This window comes from Hemiscyllium ocellatum, chromosome 2, assembly GCF_020745735.1.
Source record: "Hemiscyllium ocellatum isolate sHemOce1 chromosome 2, sHemOce1.pat.X.cur, whole genome shotgun sequence".
Classification (NCBI taxonomy): Eukaryota; Metazoa; Chordata; class Chondrichthyes; order Orectolobiformes; family Hemiscylliidae; genus Hemiscyllium; species Hemiscyllium ocellatum.
In genome coordinates this window covers 95,992,322-96,005,557 of record NC_083402.1, presented here as the reverse complement: position 1 = coordinate 96,005,557, position 13,236 = coordinate 95,992,322, and positions in this window count along the sequence as shown.

Below are 13,236 nucleotides of genomic sequence, written 5' to 3'. Positions count from 1 at the left end.
GGGGCCAGCAGGAGGTCATTGTCCACATTGAAACCAATGACATTGGAAGGGAAAAGGTTGAGACTCTGAAGGGAGATTACAGAGAGTTAGGTAGAATTTTAAAAAGGAGGTCCTCAAGGGTAGTAATATCTGGATTACTCCCAGTGCTACGAACTAGTGAGGGCAGGAATAGGAGGATAGAGCAGATGAACGCATGGCTGAGGAGCTGGTATATGGAAGAAGGATTCACATTTTTGGATCATTGGATCATTGGAATCTCTTTTGTGGTAGAAGTGACCTGTACAAGAAGGATGGATTGCACCTAAATTGAAAGGGGACTGATATACTGGCAGAGAAATTTGCTAGAACTGCTTGGGAGGATTTAAACTAGCAAGATTGGGGGTGGGACCCAGGGAGATAGTGAGGAAAGAGATCGATCTGAGACAGGTACAGCTGAGAACAGAAGTGAGTCAAACAGTCAGGGCAGGCAGGGACAAGGTAGGACTAATAAGTTAAACTGCATTTATTTCAATACAAGGGGCCTAACAGGGAAGGCAGATGAACTCAGGGCATGGTTAGGAACATGGGACTGGGATATCATAGCAATAACGGAAACATGGCTCAAGGATGGGCAGGACTGCCAGCTGAATATTCCAGGATACAAATGCTACAGGAAGGATAGAAAGGGAGGCAAAAGAGGAGGGGGAGTGGCATTTTTGATTATTGCAGCTGTGCTAAGGGAGGATATTCCCAGAAATACATCCAGGGAAGTTATTTGGGTGGAACTGAGAAATAGGAAAGGGATGATCACCTTATAGGGATTGTATGATAGATCCCCCCAATAGTCAGAGGGAAATTGAGAAACAAACTTGTAAGGAGATCTCAACTATCTGTAAGAATAGTTATGGTAGGGGATTTTAAGTTTCCAAACTTTTCAACTGGGACTGCCATAGTGTTAAATGTTTAGATGGAGAGGAATTTCTTAAGTGTGTATAAGACAATTTTCTGATTCGGTATGTGGGTGTACCTACTGGAGAACGTGCAAAACTTGACCTATTCTTGGGAAATAAGGCAGGGCAGGTGACTGAGGTGTCAGTGGGGGAGCACTTTGGGGCCAGCGACCATAATTCTATTTGTTTTAAAATAGTGATGGAGAAGGATAGACCAGATCTAAAAGTTGAAATTCTAAACTGGAGAAAGGCCAATTTTGACAGTATTAGGCAAGAACTTTGAAAAGGCAGATATTCGTAGGTAAATGGACGGCTAGAAAATGGGAAGCCTTCAGAAATGAGATAACAAGAATCCAGAGAAAGTATATTCCTGTCAGGGTGAAAGGGAAGGCTGGTAACTATAGGGAATGCTGGATGACTAAAGAAATTGAGGGTTTGGTTAAGAAAAGGAAGGAAGCATATGTCAGGTACAGACAGGATAGATTGAGTGAATCCTTAGAAGAGTGTAAAGAAAGTAAGAGTATACTTAAGAGGGAAATCAGGAGGGCAAAACGGGGACATGAGATAGCTTTGGCAAATACAATTAAGGAGAATCCAAAGGGGTTTTACAAATATATTAAGGACAAAAAGGGGAACTAGGGAGAGAATAGGGCCCCTCAAAGATCAGCAAGGCGGCCTTTGTGTGGAGCCACAGAAAATGGGGGAGATACTAAATGAATGTTTTGCATCAGTATTTACTGTGGAAAAGGATATGGAAGATATAGACTGTAGGGAAATAGATGGTGACATCTTGCAAAACGTCCAGATTACAGAGGAGGATGTGTTGGATGTTTTGAAACGGTTAAAGGTGGATAAATCCCCAGGACCAGAACAGGTGTACCCGAGAACTTGATGGGAAGCTAGAGAAGTGATTGCTGGGCCTCTTGCTGAGATATTTGTATCATCGATAGTCATAGGTGAGGTGCCAGAAGACTGGAGGTTGGCAAACGTGGTGCCACTGTTTAAGAAGGGCGGTAAGGACAAGCCAGGGAACTATATACCAGTGAGCCTGACCTCAGTGGTGGGCAAGTTGTTGCAGGGAATCCTGAGGGACAGGATGTACATGTATTTGGAAAGGCAAGGACTGATTAGGGATAGTCAACATGGCTTTGTGCGTGGGAAATCATGTCTCACAAACTTGATTGAGTTTTTTGAAGAAGTAACAAAGAAGATTGATGAGGGCAGAGCAGTAGATGTGATCTATATGGACTTCAGTAAGGCGTACAACAAGGTTCCTCATGGGAGACTGATTAGCAAGGTTAGATCTCATGGAATACAGGGAGAACTAGCCATTTGGATACAGAATTGACTCAAAGATAGAAGACAGAGGGTGGTGGTAGAGGGTTATTTTTCAGACTGGAGACCTGTGACCAGTGGAATGCCACAAGAATTGGTGCTGGATCCTCTACTTTTTGTCATTTACATAAATAATTTGGATGTGAGGATAAGAGGTACAGTTAGTAAGTTTGCAGATTACACCAAAATTGGAGGTGTAGTGGACAGCAAAGAGGGTTACCTCAGATTACAACAGGATCTTGACCAGATGGGCCAATGGGCTGAGAAGTGGCAGATGAAGTTTAATTCAGATAAATGCGAGGTGCTGCATTTTGGGAAAGCAAATGCTAGCAGGACTTATACACTTAATGGTAATCTCCTAGGGAGTGTTGCTGAACAAAGAGACCTTGGAGTGCAGGTTTATAGCTCCTTGAAAGTGGAGTTGCAGGTCGATAGTATAGTGAAGAAGGCATTTGGTATGCTTTCCTTTATTGGTCAGAGTATTGAGTAAAGGGGTTGGGAGGTCATGTTGCAGCTGTACAGGACATTGGTTAGGCCACTGTTAGAATATTGCGTGCAATTCTGGTCTCCTTCCTATCGGAAAGATGTTGCCAGGGTTCAGAAAAGATTTACAAAGATGTTGCCAGCATTGGAGGATCTGAGCTACAAGGAGAGGCTGAACAGGCTGGGCTATTTTCCCTGGAGCGTCGGAGGCTGAGTGGTGACCTTATAGAAGTTTACAAAATTATGAAGGGCATGGATGGGATAAATAGGCAAAGTCTTTACCCTGTGATTGGTAAGTCCAGAACTAGAGGGCATAGATTTAGGGTGAGAGGGGAAAGATATAAAAGAGACCTAAGGGCAACTTTTTCATGCAGAGAGTGGTACGTGTATGGAATAAGTTGCCAGAGGATGTGGTGGAGGTTGGTACAATTGCAACATTAAAGAGGCATTTAGATGGGTTTATGAATAGGAAGGGTTTGGAGGGATATGGGCCGGGTGCTGGCAGGTGGGAGTAGATTGGGTTGGGATATCTGGTCGGCATGGACGGGTTGGACCGAAGGGTCTGTTTCCATGCTGTACATCTCTATGACTCTATGACTACCGCCTAACTGCGATAGTGCTTATTTTTTCCCCAGCACCATATTGTGTGTGTGCAGGTGTGAGACACAGTGAAAGACACAAGGTGCACAAATCTTGATTCAAATTTCCACCACCAGGAAGAAAGGAAACACCTGAGTGGCCGCACGTCTTGTTCTTTGCTTTTTTTTAAAAAATAAATTCTGAAGCTGAAGTCATAGGTATACTGAATTTACTCCACAGAGACGGATATCCCGTGCCAAATGGAGAGTCCTCGACACTAATCCGGCTCCCTCAGCGCCAGCACTCAGGGTGAGCAGCACTCTAACACTCCTGTTTTTTTAAATATCTCTTTTTGTTGTTTTGTTTTACCCCACACTACCGCCTAACTGCGATAGTGCTTATTTTTTCCCAGCACCCATGTTGTGTGTGTGCAGGTGTGAGACATAGTGAAAGACACAAGGTGCACAAACCTTTATTCAAATTTCCACCTCCAGGAAGAAAAGAAACACCTGAGTGGCCAGACTTTTTGTTCTTTTCTTTTTTTTCTTCTTTTTCTTTCCCGAGGTTATTGACCCCTTTACTAATGGAAAATGTGCATTCCTACCGTCCCTATCTATGCCCTTCATAATCTCATACGCTTGTACAAGTCTCTCTCTCTACCTTTGTGCTCCAAAGAAAGCAACCCCACTCTATCCAATTTTTTTTCATATCTCACACCTTCCAGCCCAGACAGCGTCCTGGTAAGTCTCATCTGCAATCTCTCCAGGGCAATCACACCTTTCCTATAATGTAGTGGCCACAGCTGCATTGTGTACTTCAGTTGTAGCCTATCAGCATTTTATTCAGTTCCAGCATCATCTCCTTGCTCTTGTATTCTATGCCCCCTCTGTTTTTATGTAACCACCTTTGAAGTAACTCGATGTAAGCTAGTATCCCATCACCAAGTTGACCTTTATTTACACATGGAAAGTCCTTGACACTGACCCAGCACCCTTAGAGACAGCTCTCACAGTAAGCAGGGTGCCAGACACTGTTTTCTTGTGTGCGTGTGTGCAGGTATGAGACAAAAGGCACACAATCCTTTATTCAAATTTCCATCACCAGGAAGAAAAGAAACACCTGAGTGGCCAGACGTTTTGTTCTTTTTTATAGTGCAGGATTGAAATTTGAGAAAGGGAGGGGGAAATAACTCCACAGAGGCCGTTTCCCATTACCAAGTCACCCATTATTTACATGTAGAGAATCCTTGACACTGATCTAGCTCCCTCGGAGCCAGCTCTTAGAGTGAACAGAATGATGGACACTCCAGTCTTTTTTTAAACCCCTCACTACCGCCTAACTGCAGTAGTGCTTATTTTTTCCCCCAGCACCCATGTTGTGTGTGTACAGGTATGGGACACAGTGAAAGACACAAGGTGCACAAATCTTTTTTTTGTGTATGCGCAGGTGTGAGACACAGTGAGAGACACAAAGTGCACGAATCTTTATTCAATTTCCACCACATGGAAGATAGGAAAACTTCGGGCATGGGCATGCCACTGTGGGCGGCATGGTGGCACATGTGGGCAGCACGGTGGCACAGTTGTTAGCACTGCTGCCTCACAGCAGCAGAGACCTGGGTTCAATTCCCGCCTCAGCGACTGACTGTGTGGAGTTTGCACATTCTCCCTGTGTCTGCGTGGGTTTCATCCAGGTGCTCCGGTTACCTCCCACTGTCCAAAGATGTGCGGATCAGGTGAATTGGCCATGCTAAATTGCCCATAGCATTAGGTAAGGGCTAAATGTAGGGGTATGGGTGGGTTGTGCTTCAGCGGGTTGGTGTGGACTTGTTGGGCCGAAGGGCCTGTTTCCACACTGTAAGTAATCTAATCTAAAAAACACGTGGTGACCAGTGACAAGCAGTGCCCTTCATATCAATGGGCAATGCTGTGTGATCAAACAGTGAAGGGGAAGGCAGGGATTAAATCAAAATAGAGTTGGAGGGGAAAATGATGCACTCTACTCCCTGCGGCGCCCACCTCTCCCTGAACAACTCCAGGGTGTTGGTGGACACCGCGTTCTCCTTCTCCAAAGACACCCAGGCTTTAACGTAACCATGGAAGAGGGGCAGGCAGTCGGCCCTAACGGCCCCCTCCATGGCCCGCTGCCTGGACCTGTTTATGGCCAGTTTGGCCAGGCCCAGGAGCAGACCCACGAGGAAGTCTTTAGCCCTGCCCTCCCTCCTCCGCACCGGGTGCCTGAAAATCAGGAGTGTGGGACTGAAGTGCAACCAAAAGCAGAGGAGAAGATTTTTTTAGAAAATCAAAAAGGGAGTACAAACGCCCACACCCAATATACACGTGGTCCACAGACTCCACTGTGCCGCAGAATAAGCAGTTGGGCTGGGAGTCCGTGAACCACTGCAATCTGCGGTTGCAGGGGACCGCTGCGTGCAGCACCCTCCACCCCAGATTCCCGAGAGAAAGGAGGAGGACTCCAGCATAGAGGGCCTTCCACTGGGGATCCCCACCGTCCGGTGGCAAATGGGCACGCCAAGGCGTGTCCGGACGGTGGATGAGGGAGATGAGGTGGACAGTGTGCACCAGCAGTCGGTACAGGACCTGCCTTTTTACGTCCTTAAAAGGGACAAATTTATAATTCCAGAGGCAGCTCAGGTTGTGGGGTACACGCTCCCGCGGGAAGTACGGGACCTTGAGGCCAATGTGAAATTCCGTCCGGGCTGGGGTGAGCGCGGACGGGATCCCACCGCACACCTGATCATCCTCCAACTGGTGTACTACATCGGGTCCGAGCACCGCCGTTTTAAGGCGTCGGATGGCAATGGCCACGAACCGGACGTCTACCGCTGCCCTGCTAGCTATGTCCTGCGGCAGCTTCCAGCCCAGACCCCCGGCACCCAGCATGTCCCGACCCTGGTCACTCTCGCCACCATGGCCCTCCCCTCCGACAGCCACTTGAACCCACGAGTACGGAGCTGCGGATTCCTGAGCAACGGCTCCCTGACGACAGCCTCCACTTCTGCCGGAGGGCAGGCGCGACGTGATTCGACCATGTTCCAGACAGAGATCAGGTCCTGGTAAAAGACAGGCAGCATCTTGAGAGCGACCTCCAAACTGTCACGGTCGACGAACAGGAGCTGCGTGTCGTAATTGAGGTTACGCACCTGGCGGAAAAAATACGTCGCCAGGGCGCACCACCTAGGAGGAGGCTCGATGTAAAAGTATCGCTGCAAGGTCTGAAGGCGGAACGTCGCGACCTGGGTGCGGACGCACACCAGAAACTGATCGCCCTCCTCAATAGAGAGACTCAGGACCTGTGCAGCGACCCAGTGCATCTTTTTGTCCCAAAAGAAGTCGACCAACGTTCCCTGGATGTCAGCGACAAAGCCGGGAGGAGGGACCAAAGTGACCAGCTGGTACCACAGCATAGCGGCCACCAGCTGGTTTATGACCAGCACTCGGCTCCTGTAAGATAGCACTCGGAGCAGTCCTGTCCAGCGGCCTAGGCAAGTCGAGACTTTGGCCTCCAGCTCTTGCCAGTTGGCCGGCCAGGATCCCCCAGGTAGAGGGAATGTGTGGTACTCCAGCTGAACCCCTGAAACTCCTCCGGCAGGGAGTGCACCCGCCACGGACCCACCAGTAGCCTGGAACATTTGGCCCAGTTGATCCTGGCAGAAGACGCTGCCGAGTGCACAGCCTGGCACTCGCACATCCTCCCCAGGTCAGCCGGGTCGGTGAAAGTGAGGAGCACGTCGTCGGCGTAGGCTGATAGGACCACCCCCGTGCCCGCACCGCGCAGAACCAGCCCCGACAACCTCCTCTGCAAGAGGCGCAGGAAATGCTCCACGCACAGGGAATACAGCTGGCCAGACAGGGGGCAGCCTAGACGCACTCCTCTCCCGAAGCGAAGGGGTGCCGTCAGGGACCCGTTAACTTTAACCAGACACTCTGCGGCGGCGTACAAAAGTCAGATCCGGGCAACGAACTGCGTCCCGGACCCGAATGCCCGCAGAGTCCCGAGCAGGTACTCGTGATCGACCCTGTCGAACGCCTTCTCCTGGTCGAGAGACAGGAAGGCGCTCGGCAGACCAGCCCGTCGACAGAAATGGATCAGGTCCCGGACCAGGTGGACGTTGTCGTGTATCCTCCGGCCCGGGACCGTGTAGGACTGTTCTGGGTGAATCATGTGGGCCAGCACGGAAGCCAGGTGAGAAGACAGCACCCTGGCGAAGATTTTGTAGTCCGTGCTGAGGAGGGAGACCAGACGCCAGTTCTTCAAAGAACGAAGGTCCCCCTTCTTTGGCAGCAGGACGATGACCGCCTGCGCCAATAAAAAGGCAGCTGTCCGGCATTTAGACACTCCCCCAGGACCTGTGCGTAGTCGCTCCCCAGGACGTCCCAGAACGCCCTGAAGAACTCCACAGTCAGCCCGTCCAGCCCCGGGGATTTGCCCCTCAAGAGCCGGGCGAGGGTGCCAGTCAGCTCCTCTAAAGTGACGGGAGTGACGAGCCTTCCGGCGTCCTCCGGGCCAAGCTGCGGCAGGTCCTCCCACAGAACTCTGCAAGCATCCTCGCTGGACGGATCCGGAGAGAACAGAGCTGTGTAGTAGGTTCAGACGTGGGCCCTGATACCCTCTGGATCCGAGACGAGGGACCCGTCGTCGGCCAGCAGCACAAGGAGCTGCTGACGGGCGCCATGCCTTTTTTCCAGCGAGTAGAAGCAGGGGGAGCCGCGGTCCAGGTCCTGGAGGACCTGGATCCGCGACCTCCCGTATGCGCTCCGAGCCACGACGAGCTGCAGGTCCCGGAGCGCGGCCTTCTTCTTTTCGTACACCCCGCGCAGGGCCGGGTCCGCGTCGGGCTGACCGATGCGTGACTCCAGGTCGAGCATCTCCCTCTCCAACTCCCCGATCCTGGATTTCCGCCTTTTTGTCGTCCCCCTCGCGTACTCCTGACAAAAGGACGCGAACTTGAGTCTTGCCCACGTCCCACCATAGCCTCAGGGAGGGGAAGCTTCCCCACTTCCTTCTCCAGCCGGCCCAGGAACGACGAAACGAGTCCCGGAACCGCTCGTCCTCCAGCAGCAGGTTGTTAAAGTGCCAGTACATGGAGCCACGCCTGGCGCCGAACGGAAGGAGTTCCGCCCACACCAGGTAATGGTCCGTGCACGACACCTGCTGCGTGGAGGCCGTCGTAAAACAAGAGGCGTATGCCCGCGAAACATACAGGCGGTTGATTCTGGACCCTCCGACCCAGGCTTCACGAAGGTGAAGGCGATGGAGTCGGGATGGAGATTCCGCCAGACGTCCACCAGGTCGAAGGACTTGGTCAAATTACCCAACCTCCTCCCCGACGCCCAACCGGTGCGGGCACCGCCATGGTCCCTGTCCTCGAGGACACAGTTAAAATCTCCCCCAAGGATGACGCACTGGTTCTTGTCGATGGAGGCGAGATGTGCGGATACTTCTCCGAAGAAGCTCGCTTGCCTCGGCCCGGCCAGGGGAGCGTAGACGTTCACCAAGTAAAGATCCACACCCCCCAGCGGAACCGTCAGGTGAAGCAAACGGCCTGACACAGGCTTCCTGACCCCCAAGATCTCCGGCTGAAAATGCGAGGCCAACAAGATAGCCACCCCGCTGGATCTGCAGGTCAGGTGACTCATGTAGACACCCTCTCGCCACTCCAGGAGCCAGGTGACTTCATCTCCCGGGGTAGTGTGGGTTTCTTGCAGGAAGCACACCGCATACCTCCCGTCCTGAAGGACCGAGAGGGTCTGGAATCTGCGCTGTGACTCCCTGCTGCCGTTGAGATTGAGGCTGGTTATAGTTGTCTCCATGTCGGAAGCATAGTGCAACCACCACCAGTACAGTTTAAAAAAACTATATACATATTTACTGGTGAGGACGAGAGAGGTGCACAGACATCCCTCGCCCTCACCAGGAGTGCCCCCAGGAATTTCATGACTCGCTTTCGCTCGATCATGTCGAGCCCAGGCGTCTGGGGCACAACGTGGGCCAACCAGTAAGCTCTCTCAAAGGAGCTCCAGTGTTCGAGCGCCTGTTGGGCTCTATCCAGGCGACTGCGAGTTTCCACAACAAATGCCCGGAGGTCCTCGAGGGGGATGACGGGGAGATCGGTGGGGGGCACCTGGGACTCAAAAATATCGACGGAGACAGACTCCGTGTTGTCCCCAGTGTCCGTCAACGATCCCGAACTCTCCTCTGGGAGGTTGCCCTCAGTCACCGAGCTCTCCCCCACTGAGAGAATGGGCTGGTCCGGCACCGCCAACAGGCCTCAGGCCCCCAGCGACCCCACCCCCAGGGTCACCGGCGGTACTTTCCTTGGCGCACTCCTTCCCGGAATGCCCCGAGTTCGGGTCGTCGGGCGGCAGAGGCTCGGGTGTGTGTGTGTGCAGGTGTGAGACACAGTGAGAGACACAAAGTGCACGAATCTTTATTCAATTTCCACCACCAGGAAGATAGGAAAACACCTGGGAGGCCAGTGACAAGCAGTGCCCTTCATATCAAAAAAGGCAATGCTGTGTGATCAAACAGTGAAGGGGAGGGCGGGGACTAAATCAAAATAGAGTTGGAGGGGGAAATGATGCATTCCACTCCCTGCAGCGCCCACCTCTCCCTGAACAACTCCAGGGTGTTGGTGGACACCGCGTGCTCCTTCTCCAAGGACACCGGGGCCCTAACGTAACCGCGGAAGAGGGGCAAGCAATCGGCCTTAATGAGGCCCTCCACAGCCCGCTGCCTGGACCTGCTTATGGCCAGTTTGGCCAGGCCCAGGAGCAGACCCACGAGGAAGTCTTCAGACCTGCCCTCCCTCCTCCATACCAGGTGCCCGAAGATCAGGAGCGTGGGACTGAAGTGCAACCAAAAGCAGAGGAAAAGGTTTTTCAGAAAATCAAAGAGGGAGTGCAAACGTCCACACCCAATACACACGTGGTCCACGGACTCCACAGCGCCACAGAACAAGCAGTTGGGCTGGGAGTCCGTGAACCACCGCAATCTGCGGTTGCAGGGGACTGCTGTGTGCAGCACCCTCCATCCCAGATCCCCGAGAGAACGCTTTAGTTGATTTTTTTTCCCTTTTTTTTCTTTTTTAAAGCAGTGCCCTTCACATTAAAAGGCAAGTCCCTGTTTTTTTTTCCTGATTATTTATTTTTTTCTTTTTTTTTAAACCCCTGCATTACCGCCTAACTGTGGTAGTGCTTATTTTTCCCCAGCACCTATGGTGTGTGTACAAGTGTGAGATGCAGTGAGAGACACAAAGTGCACAAATCTTTATTTAATTTCTACCACCAGAAAGAAAGGAAATACCCAAGTGGCCTGTGACAAGCAGTGCCCGTCACATCAAAGGGCAATGCTGTGTGATCAAACAGTGAAGGGGAGGGCAGGGATTAAATCAAAATAGAGTTGGAGGGGGAAATGATGCACTCCACTCCTTGCAGCGCCCACCTCTCCCTGAACAACTCCAGGGTGTTGGTGGACACCACATGCTCCTTCTCCAAGGACACCCGGGCCCTAACGTAACCGCGGAAGAGGGGCAGGCCGTCGGCCCTAATGACCCCCTCCACAGCCCGCTGCCTGGATCTGTTCATGGCCAGTTTGGCCAGGCCCAGGAGCAGACCCAAGAGGAGGTCTTCAGACCTGCCCTCCCTCCTCCATACCGGGTGCCCGAAGATCAGGAGCGTGGGACTGAAGTGCAACCAAAAACAGAGGAGAAGGTTTTTCAGAAAATCAAAAAGGGAGTGCAAAAGCCCACACCCAATATACACATGGTCCACAGACTCCACAGCGCCACAGAACAAGCAGTTGGACTGGGAGTTCGTGAACCACCGCAATCTGCAGTTGCAGGGGACTGCTGCATGCAGCACCCTTCACCCAGATCCCCAAGTGAAAAGGGGAGAACTCCCGCATAGAGAGCCCTCCACTGGGGATCCCCACCACCCGGTGGCAATATCCTGTTTATATTTTTTTTGGGAGGGAATCTCCTGTTAATTTTTTTTTCTCCCAATCTTCTGGTTATTTTTTTTCTTCTTTTTTTTGTTACTCTACCGCCTAACTGCGGTAGTGCTTATTTTTTTCCCCAGCACCCATGGTGTGTGTGTGCAGGTGTGAGACACAGTGAGAGACACAAAGTGCACAAATCTTTATTCAATTTCCACCACCAGGAAGATAGGAAAACACCCGAGTGGCCTGTGACGAGCAGTGCCCTTCACATAAAAGGGCAATGCTGTGTGGTCAAACAAATATCCTGTTTTTTTTATTATTAACCTCCATACTACCGCCTAACTGCGGTAGTGTTTATTTTTTTCCCCAGCACCCATGTTGTGTGTGTGCAGGTGTGAGACACAGTGAGAGACACAAAGTCCACAAATCTTTATTTAATTTTCACCACCAGGAAGAAATGAAACACCCAAGTGGCCTGTGACAAGCAGTGCCCTTCACATCAAAGGGCAATGCTGTGTGATCAAAACAGTGAAGGGGAGGGCAGGGATTAAATCAAAATAAAGTTGGAGGGGGAAATGATGCACTCCATTCCCTGCGGCACCCACCTCTCCCTGAACAACTCCAGGGTGTTGGTGGACATCGCATGCTCCTTCTCCAAGGACACCCGGACTCTAACGTAACCGCGAAAGAGGGGCAGGCAGTCGGCCCTAACGACCCTCCACAGCCCGCTGCCTGGACCTGTTTATGGCCAGTTTGGCCAGGCCCAGGAGCAGACCCAAGAGGAGGTCTTCAGACCTGCCCTCCCTCCTCCGTACCGGGTGCCCGAAGATCAGGAACGTGGGACTGATGTGCAACCAAAAGCAGAGGAGAAGGTTTTTCAGAAAATCAAAGAGGGAGTGCAAACGTCCACACCCAATATACACATGGTCCACGGACTCCACAGTACCACAGAACAAGCAGTTGGGCTGGGAGTCCTTGAACCACCGCAATCTGCGGTTGCAGGGGACTGCTGCATGCAGCACCCTCCACCCCAGATCCCCGAGAGAACTTTTTGGTCTTCTCTGTCAGCCATGGCTCCCTGATTGGACCAGATTAACAGCCCCAGTCAGAGAATTTATATTCTATGAGCTCCATCTGGATAACCTCATTACAATCGCTACACATGCCAACTGTGGACTGCAATCATATCAATCTCAGTGGGATTTAAGATGGCCATGTTATGCATCAAAACAGTGAATTAAAATGTATATTGCATGATTTCCTAGTTCTAAAATTTAGAAATTATGTAATTAAATAATGTTTTGCTGGTGGAGACCACTTAAGAGCACCAAGAATAATCCTCTTAATCCCATTCATATTTTATTCAGTGTCATGACCAAAATAAAGATAAACTGCACTATTATGGAAGTAGAGTTAGATTGCAGTCAATGGGCACGTGGAACAAATCTACTCGTAAGCCTGGAAAATTTAAGTGACCGATTCTGACCACCACACTCCCCTCCCCCAGTCCCCTACCCTGCAACCTCAAAGCTATGGATACAATTGTTCTGGGTTGCTACTGGATACTGGGCTTGGATTCAAGTGCCTCTTTGTTTATTTTGTTAAACTAGCAGCTCTTTAACTCAAAGCTAAGTGAATGTGCTCTTACTGAATAAAGAGTTTCCTTCCAAGAAGGAGGCTGTTGTGCTGCGCAATATGTCGAAGCATTTTTAGTCTGAACGTTGTTTGCTTATAGACTGTCCTGCATTAAGTGGTGTCGCTATCATGATGATGAGTTGTGATCGGTAAGGCTGTATAACCTGGTAATTATAGTCTTCCAAAGTTAACTAGATAGTGTTTAAAGAATTAGCCACTGGGCAATCTTGTAGAATATTCAACCAACACTGCACAGTTATCACCAACTGCTGTCATGATAGGTTAACATGATAACAGGGTAAAAAATGAGGTCTGC